The 16,631-nt window shown below is 42.4% G+C and overlaps 1 pseudogene; it reads left to right on the plus strand.

The window, feature by feature from the left end:
- Window positions 1–16,631, plus strand: part of LOC111970981 (SH3 domain-binding protein 4-A-like) — a 35,706-nt pseudogene that overhangs the window by 13,945 nt on the left and 5,130 nt on the right.

Here is a 16,631-nt window from a genome sequence, read left to right on the forward strand (position 1 = left end):
GCTGGTACAGCAAACTTTAAGTCATACCACAGACTCTCAATTGGATTGGTTTTGACTAGGTCATTCCAAGATATTTAAATGTTTTCCCTTAAACCACTCAATGCATGCTATTAACGATCACTGCCCCACCTGCTCGCCCGTCCAGCATCACTACTCTGGACGACTCTGACTTAGAATACGTGGACAACTACAAAACCTAGTGTGTCTGGTAGATTGTAAACTCTCCTTCCAGACTCACATTAAGCATTCCAATCCTAACTTAAATCTAAGAATCGGCTTCCTATATCGCAACAAAGCATCCTTCACTCATGCTGCCAAACATACCCTCGTAAAACTGACTATCCTACCGATCCTCGACTTCGGGATTCATCTATAAAGTAGCCTCCAACACTCTACCAACAAACTGGATGCAGTCTATCAAAGTGCCATCCGTTTTGTCACCAAATCCATTCACTACCCACCATTCGACCTGTATGCTCTCATTGTTGGCCCACGCTTCAATTCGTCGCCAAACCCACTGGCTCCAGGTCATCTATAAGTCTCTGCTAGGTAAACCCCGCCTTACTCAGCCACTGATCACCATAGCAGCACCCACTCGTAGCACACGCTCCAGCAGGTATATCTCACTTGCACGCCCAAAGCCAATTCCTCTCTTTGGTCATCTTTCCTTCCAGTTCTCTGCTGCCAATATCGTGGAAAATCATTTCAAATACAACGCTTACCAGAACTTTAAAATCAAACATGCTCTTTATTTACAACTGTACAGCCAACAGGCATGTCCCACGGAACACACCCCGCGGAACCCCCACTTCCCAGCCCCGACTCCAACATTTATACACAAAATAGCATATGGTCCACCCATATGCAAATCAAATAAACATACTTCCCCTAATTCTTCCTGCCTCATTATCTTTTTAGTTCAGGCTTCCTGCTTGTTCACGCCTACTAACGCCCATTATCTGCTTTCAGTTAAATTATAATACTGCCAGGACCATGCTTGTCTTAAAAATAATCTATGTCCATCTACCCTCTAGGCCTATGACTCAACCCTGTATTTAATTCAATGCCCCAGATGTTCTCTGGTATGTCCTTATTGGAATTGGGAACTCTATGTCTCTTCTTATCATTAGTGTCCAGTTGCCTTAAGCATATTTCTTTCTGGTATGTGTGCTTTTAGTGGAATGTGAACTATAAGTCTAGTGGTCCAATTGTTTTAGGTGCCCATGTGTCTGGTCAGTCTGTCAGCACAATGGAGAAAATAAGAGGGCAGAACGTCTCTTAGTATATCTCCATTACCACAGTCTCATGATCAACGTGAACAATGGAGTTCTACTTTAATGTTCAGCTTTCTTATTCTTTATATTTATCACTGTGTCTTTATGTTACTACTACAATCCCCCCTCTGGGCTATTTAGCCACATAAATGATACAAATAAGACTTTGGGATAGTAAATGAAAAAACCTATGATAAACAAGAAAATACAAAAAATAAAAACAAAGTGAAGCATATAAACCAACTAGACCAAACATCTCCAATATACATAAGAGTAAAAGATCCAATCAGAACATAAAAGAAAACCTAACTAGACCAAACATTTCAACACATCCTCCCTTGCAGACACCAACCAACCTTTGCGAAATGTTAAAGACATGGTCCATAGACACTGTAACCAGAAACCCTCTGTGACCTAACATGTGTTTGTAAAATGATCCTAATAGAAAGCAAAACTAATTGAAAGGAAAAAGAAAATATATATGTTCATCAATATATATCAAAAAAGTCAAAGAAACATACAAAGAACAAAGCATCAGCCAAATAAAATGCTAAACCCCATTATCTAGGAGCACAGTCCTCATCTTACAAATAAGACAATCTCCTCTTTAACACTTGCACAGAAAAAAGGTTCTGGGTATGGTATGACCATCTCATGAATTTTTACATCACTTGCAATAGTAGCGCAAAAAGACACTTTTTTGTGGACATGTATAAGTAACATATATCTACTGGGTAATTGAACAATTACAATAGAAATCATCCTTACGAAAATCGTGACACGCATGACCAACCCCCCAATCACTTCATAGAGACAGTTAGGGTACACCGGTACAGAGTCAATCACCACAGAGGTCACTCTTCCTTACAGACATCTATTTAACTGTTGTCTGAACCACAAATTGACTTTACCAGGGTATAACACATCAAAATGCAATACCCAAAGCCAACAACCCTCCTCCAACATGATGTCATCCTAGCAAACATAGATTCAAATCCTGATTTAACTTCATCTCTTGCCTTGAACTCTCGAGGTACACCTCTAGGCTGGCCAATTGCATCAAGTGTATACCTCAGGGCTTTCCTCATACTGCCCTTTAACTACTAGAATTAACAGATCATCGTGGGGTATTTATAATGGTAACCTGGTGAATTGCTCTTACTAAGACACAAAAGACCAATCCATTCATTAGGCAATACATTCAACAATTTGTTTTTTCCACACATCCAGAAATTATCCCAATACCTCTGTCTTGATATTTTAGCATAGTAGAGACGTGCAACCTGAGTTAGTTGACCACACAACCCTTTCTATTCATAATCAACCCTTATCATTACTTTTACGAACTCCCACATTCTCTAACACCCAAATATATCACTTCTACTGTGGTGTTTCCTACATCAATTCCTTCGGTGTGGTGTCTGTAAAAAACATTCATATTTCCTTCAATCAGGATACTCTGTCTAATTGAGTACAGTTAATTCAGTTCTAATGTTATAGGCATCACAATCATGTCTCCAACATGGTCTTATCAACATAGTTTTACCCCTATGCTTACCAGAGCAATCCTATATTCTATGTCACACAAGGGAATAGAATACTTTCTATTGTACAATGTCCTTTTTCCAACTTACACAGTTTTGAAATGATGACAGTTCAGAAAACTATTAAAAGATCAGACAAATGTGATTTTCTACACAAAATACATTGTCCATTCTGTGTTTGTTCCATATACTTAGCCCATTTGTCACACTCGTTCTTCACTACTTCTCTTCATTTGCTGTCCCTTGAGTGGTTCTAATATATCTAATTCTGTCGCTTTTTCAATGTTCTTATCTTGAGGTAGATCATTAGAGTTATCAGAAAGTTCCAAAGTCAGTAAAAAATCTCTGACTCTGATGTCTCAGGTTGCTTTGTGGTCATGATCTGCTTGGTAAGGAGTGGATGTCATCTTAGTGGTAGCTACTTGGTTCGTCACAGCAGCCGCCACCCTTGTTGTTGTTCACAGGCTCTTCCTGTTCAGGTGCAGGTAGGATCAATCTTAATGACCATGGTGCTACTCCTTTCGGTCACTGTGTTCTTGTTATTTCAACTATTAATTCTTCACCTACAAAACTGGTTCAATCTGATTCATGATGAGCACCCTCTCGTCTTTTCTTTGATTAATGTCAGGTCACATCCTTTCGGATCCCAAAACACTTGTCCCTATGTTTGGTGATGGCCATCCACAGATGCCATCTCCGGTAAGGTTTATCCTTATGATTGAGATAGACTTCAGTTCTCAGCTCTGTTATAAGTTAGGTGGAACGAGATTCTAACCTTGTCAGTCTTTTTGGATTGTTCGGCTGATTCCTTTCTCCTCTTCCTGCTTCCACCATTATTCTTGATGATGCATGCATCATCTTCTATTGATCACTGTTCTTCTGTATGTCAATGTTCATTATTCTTTTGTGTTCTAACATCAAGTGTCTGTAAAGGAGACCATTCAAAAGTTTGAAGTCAATAGTGGGGAAATCCCCATTTCTTCAGCTTGCAGGACTTTTCCTTCCTCTTCTTCACCTGAGGCTCCCTCCTCAGCCCGACTTAACTTCCATCTGGAAGTTCTCAATTTTAGTCTCATCTGACCAGAGTACCTTCTTCCATATGTTTGGGGAGTCTCCCACATGCCTTTTGGCGAACACCAAACATGTTTGCTTATTTTTTTCTGGCCACTCTTCTGTAAAGCCCAGCTCTGTGGAATGTACGGCTTAAAGTGGTCCTATGGACAGATACTACAATCTCTGCTGTGGAGCTTTGCAGCTCCTTCAGGGTTATCTTTGGTCTCMTTGTTGCCTCTAATGATTAATGCCCTCCTTGCCTGGTCTGTGAGTTTGGGTGGGCGGCCCTCTCTTGGCAGGTTTGGGGCGGTGCCATATTCATTCCATTTTCTTATTATGGATTTAATGGTGCTCCGTGGAATGATCAAAGTTTCGGATATTTTTTTTATAACCCAACCCTGATCTGTACTTCTCCACCACTTTGTCCCTGCCCTGTTTGGAGAGCTCCTTGGTCTTCATAGTGTCGCTTGCTTGGTGGTGCCGCTTGCTTAGTGGTGTTGCAGACTCTGGGGCCTTTCAGAACAGGTGTATATATACTGAGATCATGTGACAGATCATGTGACACATAGATTGCACACAGGTGGACTTTATTTAACTAATTATGTGACTTCTGAAGGAAATTGGTTGCACCAGATCTTATTTAGGGGCTTCATAGTGAAGGGGGTGAATACATATGCACCACTTTTCCTTTTTTGTATTTTTTATAATTTTCTAAAATTTCATTTCATTTCACCAATTTGGACTATTTTGTGTATGTCCATTACATGAAATCCAAATAAAAATKKATTTAAATTACAGGTTGTAATGCACCAAAATAGGAAAAATGCCAAGGGGGAGAATACTTTTGCAAGGCACTGTATCTAGTCTGCACTTAGGTTTTTACTGAATYTWGTACATCTGAGAAGGTTTAAGAAGGGAATGGTCCATGATTTCCTGTTTATCCTCCATGTGATTCAGTGTCCCTCCCTGAGGATTTATGCTTCGCAAAGCAACAGAATGGAGATGGAAAATATGCAATTATCATCCTCAACTGCACACAGATACAGAACTCAGAATTAGCCAATTCAGGCATATTGAGGACACCAATGACTGTAAAGTAATTGGAAAGGTGTTAAGATAGCAGAAGACCGACTGGGCACAGACGTCAATTCAACGTCTATTCCACATTGGTTCAYTGTAATTTCGTTGAAATGACTTTGAAATAATGTTGATTCAACCAGTGTGTGAACAGTGGGTTATGAGTGTCATAAGATGTTAAACTGTTCCAAGGCAGGGTGCACTGCTCAGAATGTTTATTCTCTTCACTGGATATTATTTGGCATCTACTGGAATCCCATTCATTTTAGTCCCTAGCCAAGACTGTCCCCACTTCRTACTGAATCAAACCATGTTGTAAACTGTGATGATATGATAATTTATGGCTCTTACAAGAATGGATCAGTCACAGCTAATGAAGATGTTCTCATTTTTGTTTCCTTTCGTATAGATACAATGGAGAGCTGCCAAAGACTGAATATCATCATTGGAGAAATGGAAGAGTGGTAGTGCGACTGCAACTCGGGCAATTCGCACCAAGATGGCGGCCCACCGGATCATCAGAGTGACCAACAGTAATCATGTTCTCCCTCGCTGCAAATCGGAGGGCACGCTCATTGATCTCAACGAAGGGCTCTCTGAGGCTAGCCTCACAGATGTCAAAGGTCAGGATTCAATACTGACTAATGTACCAGACAGTTATTCAGCATTTAAAGATATACTGATTTAAATGTGAATTGAGAATGTTTATGTGAATWTTTGATCTTCTTCTTCTTTTCATCCAGTGCCTTCTTCCAGTGCCTTACGGCTGGACAATTCAGAGTCCCTCGTAACTGCTCGTGAAGTAGTCGCCATCAAAGATTACTGCCCGTCTAGCTTTACCACGTTAAAGTTTTCCAAAGGTGACCGGCTTTATGTGATGGACACGTCGGGTGGAGAGTGGTGGTATGCCCACAACAACACAGAGATGGGCTACATCCCCTCAGCATACGTCCAGCCCATCAACTGTTAGAAAACTCAGCGCTCCAGGATAGTGGCATGATAGACAATCTAGGGGAGTGTACAGACGAAGTGGCTAAGGAGCTGGATCTCCTAGGGAGTGGACAGGGTATCCGTTAAGACCACTCCTTTATTCGCCTTATTTAACAGCAACCCCCTCTCCCTCCATACCTCCTCCACCAACCCCTTCATCAACAGTTGCTCATCTACGTGGTTCTCTGGACCAGAACTGTAATGAGAGGGGAAGGTCCACGGACTGCTGGTCTTTGACTCCCTGGAATCCCCAGTCTCCCCCTCGGTACCTAACTCTACTCCAGCAACCACCATGATCAATGGCTTCAGTAACTGCAACATCTTTGACATGATGACACTCCACCAGCCCCAACCAGGACCAACAGGTTTTACAGACCACTACGAAGGGATAACCCATTCTTCAGGAGCAAGCGATCGTACAGTTTATCGGAGTTGTCCGTCCTACAGACGCAATCCAACCCCCCTTTGCCTTCTTCCGGGTTCTTCACTGGCCTCAAGGCTCCCTCGCCAGAGCAGTTTCAGAGCAGGGAGGATTTCAGGACTGCGTGGCTAAACCATCGGAAGCTGGCCAGATCTTGCCATGACCTGGACTCTCTGGGGCAGAGCCCTGGTTGGGGACAGACTCAGCCGGTGGAGACCAACATTGTCTGTAAACTAGACAGTCGTGGAGGGGCCGTTCAGCTCCCAGACACCCAGATCAGCGTCCATGTCCCTGAGGGACACGTGGGTCCTGAAGACACCCAGCAGATCTCCATGAAGGCCCTACTGGACCCTCCACTGGAGCTGAACAATGACCACTGCTCCACGGTCAGCCCAGTGGTGGAAATCAAACTGTCCAACATGGAGACCAAGTCCTTCATCACTCTGGAGATGACTGTGTCCGTGACGGTGAAGAAAGACAGCGGTCAGGTAGCCGAGGTGCTCTGCGTCCGGAGTGACTGCAAGGAGGGACCCTATATAATCATCCCACATGCCTACCTATACAAGGACACAGTACAAGTCCAGTTGGATAACTTGGAGCCGTGTATGTACGTTGTAGTAGTGGTGCAGGCCCAGCACGTCAACCTTAATACAACTGTATGGGACAATGTGTTGAAGAAAGTCACCCTGGGTGTCTATGGGCCCAAGCACATCCATCCTTCGTTCAAGACGGTCGTGGCCCTATTTGGGCATGACTGTGCCCCTAACACCCTACTGGTGAGTGAGGTGGGGAAGCAGGCCCACTCCACCCCTCCAGTGGCGCTCACGCTGTGGGGGAAGCATCAGTTTTTCCTGGGACGGCCCCAGGACCTCCAGGTTGGTCTATACTCCAACATGTCTACCTATATGATCAAGGCTAATGAGCAAGCCAGGATTATTCGGGGCTCCCAGGTCAAACTGGGGAAGGTTAGCCGACTCATTTACATGATCACATCCAACAACCCTGAAGACATCTCAGACTTCACCTTGCAGGTCCAGGTCAAAGACGGCCTGGACTGTATTCTGGCTCAGTTCTGCGTCCAAACACCGCAACCGCCTCCAAAGAGTGGAGCGAGGAACTCCGGCCAAAGGAGGTTCCTGAAGAAGAAAGAGGTGGTGGGTAAGATTCTTCTGTCGCCTCTGGCCATCACTGCCAAATATCCACAGTTTCAGGAGCGCTGCATCACCAACCTGAAGTTTGGCAAGTTGCTCAAAACTGTGATCAGGCAAAACAAGAGCACATACCTGTTGGAATACAAGAAGGGAGACGTGATCGCCTTGCTGAGTGAGGAGAAAATCAAACTACGAGGACAACTGTGGACCAAAGAGTGGTATATTGGATATTATCAGGGAAAGACCGGGCTTGTTCATGCGAAAAACGTTCTGGTTTTGGGGAAAGTCAAGCCTATTTATTTCTGTGGTCCAGACCTCACGACTACCGTGCTAGTGGAGGAGATTCTGAAGCCTTGCAAATTTCTCACGTACATCTACGCCTCTGTGAGGACGGTACTCATGGAGAATATAGGGAACTGGAAGGCCTTTGCAGACGCGCTGGGATATGGGAACTTACCTTTGTCGTATTTCTGTCGGACAGAACTGGACAACGAGCCTGAGAAGGTTGCGTCGGTTCTGGAGAAGCTCAAGGAGGACTGCACTAACGTGGACATCAAGGAGAGAAAGACCTTCCAGAAGGAACTCATGACAGTACGTTTGTGTGTGTGTGTGTTTGTCTCTCTGTCTCTCTCTCTCTCTCATGTGTTAGTGTGTGAGTGTGTGGGTGTGTGTGTGGTGTGTGTGTGTGTGTGTGTGTGTGTGTGTGTGTGTGTGTTGTGTGTGTGTGTGTGCGTGGTTGCTGTGTGCGTGCGTGTGTGCGCGTGCGTGGCGTGCGTGCGTGCGTGGTGGTGCGTGTGTGTGTTTGGAAACCCCTCATCGTGCACATTGTACCTCTTAGGTTGTAGAAGCGATTCAAATGTATGGTTCAATACAGAAACCTTATCAAAGCTAAAAAATAGGAAATTCCACTTTCACCTGGAAATGGGTAGCGCTTCTGTGTTTATTCCCTATTTTCCATCAGCAGCAGATGTTGACATGGTGTTCCCATTCTGTCAGAGGCAATGGGCTGTGATGTACTGTGAGATGGGGAGGCTGATATGTTACTGTACTCAGCTTATTCAGTCACATTGGTAAGCAGTTTTCCCTTATCGCCTCAGGGTGCCTTAAGGTAGGCCTACTGGTTGGGAGAATAAGTGTGTGTGACTTACAATGCACAAAAACACAGCTACACCACCTCCTTCAGTGCAACTCACAGAGATTCTCCTCAAAGCAGGCAGAGTTTCTGTTGTGACAGAAAGTGTTGACTCAACATGCCTCCCACTTCTCTCTCTCTCTCTCTCTCTCTCTCTCTCTCTCTCTCTCTCTCTCCTCTCTCTCTCAGTCTCCAGCCCCTTGTCCTTTTTAAGTTTTTAGACAGAAGTGCTTGGTAATGTAACTATAGCCCACATTGCATCAGTCACAAACAGGCAACCGTTGCTTGAATTTGGATCTGTGGAGAAATTGGATCTGTCTGTGAAAGTGAGGTTGATGTCTTTTTCACAATGCTTGCTTTTGGAAACATTTATCAGTAAGAGCTAGCATATATCAGTTTATTTTGGCATGAAATATATCAGGTGTCTATGCCTTTCAATGGTATCTTGATCAAAGGCAGGCTAGAATTAAACAAGCAACCATTTTTCTGCCATCAGGCATGATAAGCTGAGTAGACAAAGGATGACGATGGATTGGTCCCAGAAAGCAATGAACCATGCCCAAAGCCCTCGTACTACCCCTCCTCACACACACACACCACACACACACACACACACAACACACACACACACACACACACACACACACACACACACACACACACACACACACACTATTTATGGTGGACAAACAGATCTGTTTAATGTGCCCACTAGCCTGGGAGTAACCTAACATAGCAAGCGTAAAAGAAAACACACGAGTGGAGTTCCCACATCCGGTTTTCAGTGGAAAAGGAAGSTAGGTTGAATGAGCTGTATCCCTGAAACCTGGAGGCATCTGGTTGTTGGTATCTCTGCTAATGGTGGCCTGGAAGCGGTCTTTGAATTAGATCCATGTCTTATCTTTTCATTCCAGCCAGTCCTGATCGCCTTCTAGCCACAGTAGAAACAGAGTGCTGTTGCCTATCCTGATCAGGCCAAGACACACCAGATATAACATCAGTGACACAACTGTTGGTCCATACTGATCCCTGAAATACTGTACATTAGAGCAGGATCTTGAGGACCATTGATATTGCTGTGTTGTAGTCTACAGATGCCGTGTCTTACTTTGATCCTCCTGTTGTTGCAGGAATTTTCCTGCATAGCAAGAAGAAATGCAAACGTGTAATGTATTCAAGGTTTAAAAAGGCTRCTAAAGTTAGTCATTTCCTTGATCCTTTACATTTTTTTCGTTAATTATATTCCACATAAGAATTGACATATCCTGTTGCTACAAGATTATTTATCTGCGATGTGAAACTGGCTCAAATTAAGATACGAGATCTGTATATAGGTTTGTGTGGGGGAGATGGTTGCACAAAGGTTTGACAATATTGAAGCACATTATGTCATTATAGTGAGAGTCTATGGTGAGTGTAGTGAGAGTTATGTGGTCTTTCTGTTGTTCTGTGGTCATTCTGTGGTTCTSTYGCCTTTCCTCAAAGGTAGTAATTTGCCCTTTTGGTGACCTTATTCTCACACAGTAGTAATTACTTCTCTGGACTAAAAGTGTTAATCAAAACYTGTGTGCAAGAAGTAAACTAAGAAGCTTTAAAGCTCAGTTAGTAGGCATCGTTAGACYGAACTGAACCGTGGTTAGGTCATATGCTTGTCTGAKTTAACACAACAACAAAAAATACACTACATGACCAAAAGTATSMAACATCTCCTTCCAAAGTCATGAGCAWTAATATGGAGTTGGTTCCCCCTTTGTTGCTATAAKAGCCTCCACTCTTCTGGGAAGGCTTTCCACTAGATGRTGGAKTATTGCTGCGGGGACTTGCTTCCATTCAGCCACAAGAGCATTATTGAGGTCGGGCACTGATGTTTGAACTAGAGGTCGACCGATTATGATTTTTCAATGCCGATACCGATACCGATTATTGGAGGACAAAAAAGCCGATACCGATTAATCGGCCGATTTATTWAAAAAATAATAATAATAATATATATACGTATATATATATKWRARACACACACACACACACACATTTTTGTAATAATGACAATTGCAACAATACTGAATGAACAATGAACACTTTTATTTTAACTTAATATAATACATAAATACACACACAGCTCTGAAGTGACAATGATACTGAAGAGTCTGCTTAGAGGACAAATACTCTCAACTGTTTGAATAAAAATAGAGTTTAAGTTACCTGTGATGAATGTTGAAAACAAAAACTTTAATTTCTATATGCAGAAATCCTATTTTTAATAATGGGCATGGTAAGAATTGACAACCAAAGTGGGATCATAATTCCATGACACCTAGCAAAATCTGAAAAGCGGTTCCTTCATTTATTCCATAGGATATTTTTAGATTCACTTAAAATAAGGTCTGTGTTTCGTGTAGGCTTACATCACCGTGCCAATTTTATAACTGTGTAGATATCCATAGGACAAGGTAACTCTGATCAATATTGGCTAAATATAAGCGAAGATAAAAAAATTGTAGAGTGGATTTATGAAAATATGTTGAGACACGTTACCTTATCCTAGTGAGATTTACACGGGTATCAAAACGTCGAGGCGGTTTAAGCCTGCACGAAAACACAGACCTTATTTGAAGTAGATTAGACATTCTATGGAAGACATGAACGGTAAAATAACGAAGGAACCCCTTTCAAATTCAGCCGCAAGTTATTACAGGAATTATAACGCGTCGACTATTTCTGTCTAAACCATATACCTTTGGACTAATCCGGAAACTATCACCTCGAAAACAAAACGTTTATTCCGTTCCGTATTTTATCTAACGGGTGGCATCCATGAGTCTAAATATTCCTGTTACATTGCACAACCTTCAATGTTGTCATAATTACGTAAAGTTCTGGCAAATTAGAAATGACCCAATTTCACCTGGTTAATATTGCCTGCTAACCTGGATTTCTTTTAGCTAAATATGCAGGTTTAAAAAATATACTTGTGTATTGATTTTAAGAAAGGCATTGATGTTTATGGTTAAGTACACATTGGAGCAATGACAGTCATTGATTGATTGTTTTTATAAGATAAGTTTAATGCTAGCTAGCAACTTACCTTGCTTACTGCATTCGCTAACAGGCAGGCTCCTCGTGGAGTGCAATGTAATCAATGCAAGATTGGACCCCCGAGCGGACAAGGTTAAAAATCTGTCGTTCTGCCCCTAAACGAAGCAGAACGTTCCTAGGCCGTCATTGAAAATAAGAATGTGTTCTTAACTGACTTGCCTAGTTAAATAAAGATAAATAAAGGTGTAAAAAAAAAAAAATTGGCAAATCGACGCCCAAAAATACAGATTTCCGATTGTCATGAAAACTTGAAATCGGCCGATTAATCGGAATGGCCGATTAATCGTCGACCTCTAGTTTGAACTCAACGTTCCAATTCATCCAAAAGTGTTCGATGAGAATGAGGTCAGGGCTCTGTGCAGGCCAGTCAAGTTCTTCCAGACCTATCTCAACAAACCATTTCTGTGGATTTCGCTTTGTGCACGAGGCATTGCCATTCTGAAACAGGAAAGGGCCTTCCCCAAACTGTTGCCACAAAGTTGGAAGCACAGAATCGTCTAGAATGTCAATGTATGCGTGAGCTTAAGATTCCCTTCACTGGAACTAAGTGGCCTAGCCTGAACCATGAAAAACAGCTCCAGAACATTATTCCTCCTCCACTAAATTTTACAGTTGGCACCATGCACTCGGGCAGGTAGTGTTCTCCTGGCATCCGCCAAACCCATATTGCCCGTCGGACTGCCAGATGGTGAAGCATGATTCATCACTCCAGAGAACTTTTCCACTGCTCCAGAGTCCAATGGCTGGAGCTTACACCAACACTTTGCATTGCACATGGTGATCTTAGGCGTGTATACGCTGCTCAGCCATGGAAACCCATTTCATGAAGCTCCCGACGAACAGCTCTTGTGCTGACGTTGCTTCCAAGGGCAGTTTGGAACCCGGTAGTGAGTGTTTTAACTGAGGACAGATGATTTTTACACGCTACGCGCTTCAGCACTCAGAGGTCCCGTTCTGTGAGCTTGTGTGCCTACCTCTTTCGTGGCTGAGCCGTTGTTGCTCCTAGACCTATCACTTCACAATAACAGCATTTACAGTTGACCAGGATAGCTCTAGCAGGGCAGAAATTTGACAAACTGTAACGGAATTCGTCCTCCTCATCTGACGAGGAGTAAGAAAGGTCGGACCAATGCGCAGCGGGTAAGTGTCCATTATATTTAATAATCCTGAACACGACAACAATACAAAAATAACAAAGTGAATAGAATAGAAAACCGAAACAGTCCCGTAACTGAACAAACAGACACGGAAGACAACCACCCACAAAAACACAACAGAAAAACAGGCTACCTAAATATGGTTCCCAATCAGAGACAATGACTAACACCTGCCTCTGATTGAGAACCATATCAGGCCAAACGAAAAACCCAACATAGAAACACAAAACATAGATAACCCACCCAACTCAGGCCCTGACCATACTAAAACAAAGAAAATACAAAAAGAACTAAGGTCAGAACGTGACACAAACTGATTTGTTGGAAAGGTGATATCCTATGACGGGGCCACGTTGAAAGTCACTGAGCTCTTCAGTACGGGCCATTCTACTGACAATGTTTGTGTATGGAGATTGCATGGTGTGTGCTCTTTTTATACACCGGTCAGCAACGGTGTGGCTGAAATAGCCGAATCCACTAATTTGAAGGTTGTCAACATATTTTTGTATATATAGTGTATCTGATTATTAATAAAAGTCTCTTAATAGAAGATAACCGAATTATCACTTATCAGCTAAGTGGCCTATGATTCAAATCCTCACAAAAGCTCTGTCTAGCCTAAACAACGCTGTGCTCTATGGATTTACTAGCCTGCCTTTCCTTTTTTCTGAGTCGCTAGCATGGTCTGACAGGTGTGTCAGTTAAATGTTAGAGAGGAAAGGAGACATTGGTCAGGCCAGATCGCAGGCCAGGGGGGTTGAGCGACCAACGCAAACTGACACCGCTGAGAATTCTCAATGTGGTGATGCGTTGCTCAGGTAGCGGACAATTGAAATGCCATCCCACTGCTCATCACTGAAATAGATCCCAATGGCCAACCAGAAAGACAGAGAGAGACACCTGCATACTCCACAGAGTGGTAAGACATTAGGCTATACAAGGGACTGCTTTTCTCTCATCAATGAATATCATATGAGGATCTTTATGGTAGCAGAAAGACACCTCCAGATTCTTCTTCTTTTAACCTTTATTTACACAGGGTGTCGTATTGAGACCCAGGTCTCTTTTACAAATGATCCCTGTAATACTTCAGTACACATATTAAAGACACAGTCTAGTCAAAAACATGATATTCCTGTGTTTATATACAGTTGAAGTTGGAAGTTTACATACACCTTAGCCAATAACATTTGAACTCAGTTATCACAATTCCTGACATTTCATCCTAGTAAAAATTGCCTGTTTTAGGTCAGTTAGATCACCACCTTATTTTAAGAACGTGGAAATGTCAGAATAATAGTAGAGAGAATGATTTATTTCAGCTTTTATTTATTTCATCACATTCCCAGTGGGTCAGAAGTTACATACACTCAATTAGTATTTGGTAGCATGCCTTTAAATTGTTTAACTTGGGTCAAACGTTTCAGGTAGACTTCCACAAGCTTCCCACAATAAGTTGGGTGAATTTTGGCCCATTCCTCCTGACAGAGCTGGTGAACTGAGTCAGGATTGTAGGCTTCCTTGCTCGCACACGCTTTTTCAGTTCTGCCCACACATTTTCTATAGGATTGAGGTCAGGGCTTATGATACCACTCCAATACCTTGACTTTGTTGTCCTTAAGCCATCTTGCCACAACTTTGGAAGTATGCTTGGGTCATTGTCTATTGGAAGACCCATTTGTGACCAAGCTTTAACTTCCGACTGATGTCTCGAGATGTTGCTCAAATATCCACATAATTTTCCTGCCTCATGATGCCATCTATTTTGTGAAGTGCACCAGTCCCTCCTGCAGGCAAAGCACCCCCACAACATGATGCTGCCACCCCCGTGCCTCACGGTTGGGATGTACTTCGGCTTGCAAGCCTCCCCCTTTTCCTCCAAAACTAACGATGTCATTATGCCAAACAGTTCATTTTTGATTCATCAGACCAGAGGACATTTCTCCAAAAAGTATGATCTTTGTCCCCATGTGCAGTTGCAAACCATAGTCTGGCTTTTATGGTGGTTTTGGAGCAGTGGCTTCTTCCTTGCTGAGCTGCCTTTCAGGTTATGTCGATATAGGACTTGTTTTACTGTGGATATAGATACTTTTGTACCTGTTTTCTCCAGCATCTTCGCAAGGTCTTTTACTGTTGTTCTGGGATTGATTTGCACTTTTTCGCACCAAAGTACGTCATCTCTAGGAGACAGAACGCGTCTCCTTCCTGGCGGTATGATGGCTGCGTGGTCAGATGGTGTTTATACTTGCGTACTACTGTTGTACAGATGAACGTGGTACCTTCAGGCATTTGGAAATTGCTCCCAAGGATGAACCAGACTTGTGGAGGTCTACAATTCTTTTTCTGAGGTCTTGCTGATTTATTTGGATTTTCCCATGATGACAAGCAAAGAGGCACTGAGATTGAAGTAGGCCTTGAAATACATCCACAGGTACACCTCCAATTGACCAAAATGATGTCAATTAGCCTATCAGAAGCTTCTAAAGCCATGAACATAATTTTCTGGAATTTTCCAAGCTGTTTAAAGCACAGTCAACTTAGTGGTTGTAAACTTCTGACCACTAGAATTGTGATACAGTGAATTATAAGTGAAATAATCTGTCTGTAAACAGTTGTTGGAAAAATTACTTGTGTCAAGCACAAAAGTAGATGTCCTAACCGACTTGCCAAAACTAATATTTGTAACAAGAAATTTTGGAGTGGTTGAAAAAACGAGTTTTAATGACTCCAACCTAAGTGTATGTAAACGTCTGACTTCAACTGTATATATCCACACTATGAGGTGGAATACTACTGTGGAATTGTGTGAAAATGACCAAAATGACCTTTATTGTAAGAGTTTGAAAAGACCGCCTGAAATTTCAGCCTGTTTTGGTGGGATGGAGTTCCAAACCTCTCTGCCAATAACAGCTAGTTTTCTGTTTTCCCCTCCTTACTCAGACCACTCTCCAGACAGTCCTAGCAAAATTCTTGCTTGATTAAATTGCTCTTTACTAAAAAGCTATTTTTATATATTTTTGACCATTTTAATAAAAAATCATCTTTTAAATATGAAATGTAATCAATCTATAAATATGAATTGTAATAAATGAATACAAAATTTAAAAATACATGTAATACATTTTGTGTGTAGTGAACATGCAAGTTGAGAATTTACTTTGCACAAACACTTTTGACAAATAGATATGGCAATGATTTCAGTCACCACTGCCATCATCCTATGTACTGTACGCACCATTAAATAGAATGACTGAAAGTCGCCGTGGGCCTACTTTCCCTATTTCAAACTACAGAGAAGTTTATAGACTGCTGATGTAGATAACTTTTCCTCACCTATAAGTCCCTGGTTGACTTTAATGAGGAGGTTGAGTCCTTCTTACTGTGTTCTCCCATCTCCTCTCTCCTCTCCCCTGATGTTAGTCTCAGGACACTTTTGTGTTTGTGTGTATGTGTGCACGCTCCTTTCCCTGCCTTTTAAATGCAGGGAGAAGAGCCAGACAGGCTCATTTGGAATGGAGCTTAGAGAGATAACTGCCTCTGAGAGCTCTGGTGCACAGGGTATTTTGAGATGTCAGTCATGTCTGTCAGGGCTTTCCCTCAGTGGACATGTGGATCAAGTCAAAGAGATGAGTAAGCACACACACACACACACACACACACACACACACACACACACACACACACACACACACACACACACACACACCACACACACACACACACACACACAAACACA

This window comes from Salvelinus sp. IW2-2015, linkage group LG12 (assembly GCF_002910315.2).
Source record: "Salvelinus sp. IW2-2015 linkage group LG12, ASM291031v2, whole genome shotgun sequence".
NCBI classification, from domain to species: Eukaryota; Metazoa; Chordata; class Actinopteri; order Salmoniformes; family Salmonidae; genus Salvelinus; species Salvelinus sp. IW2-2015.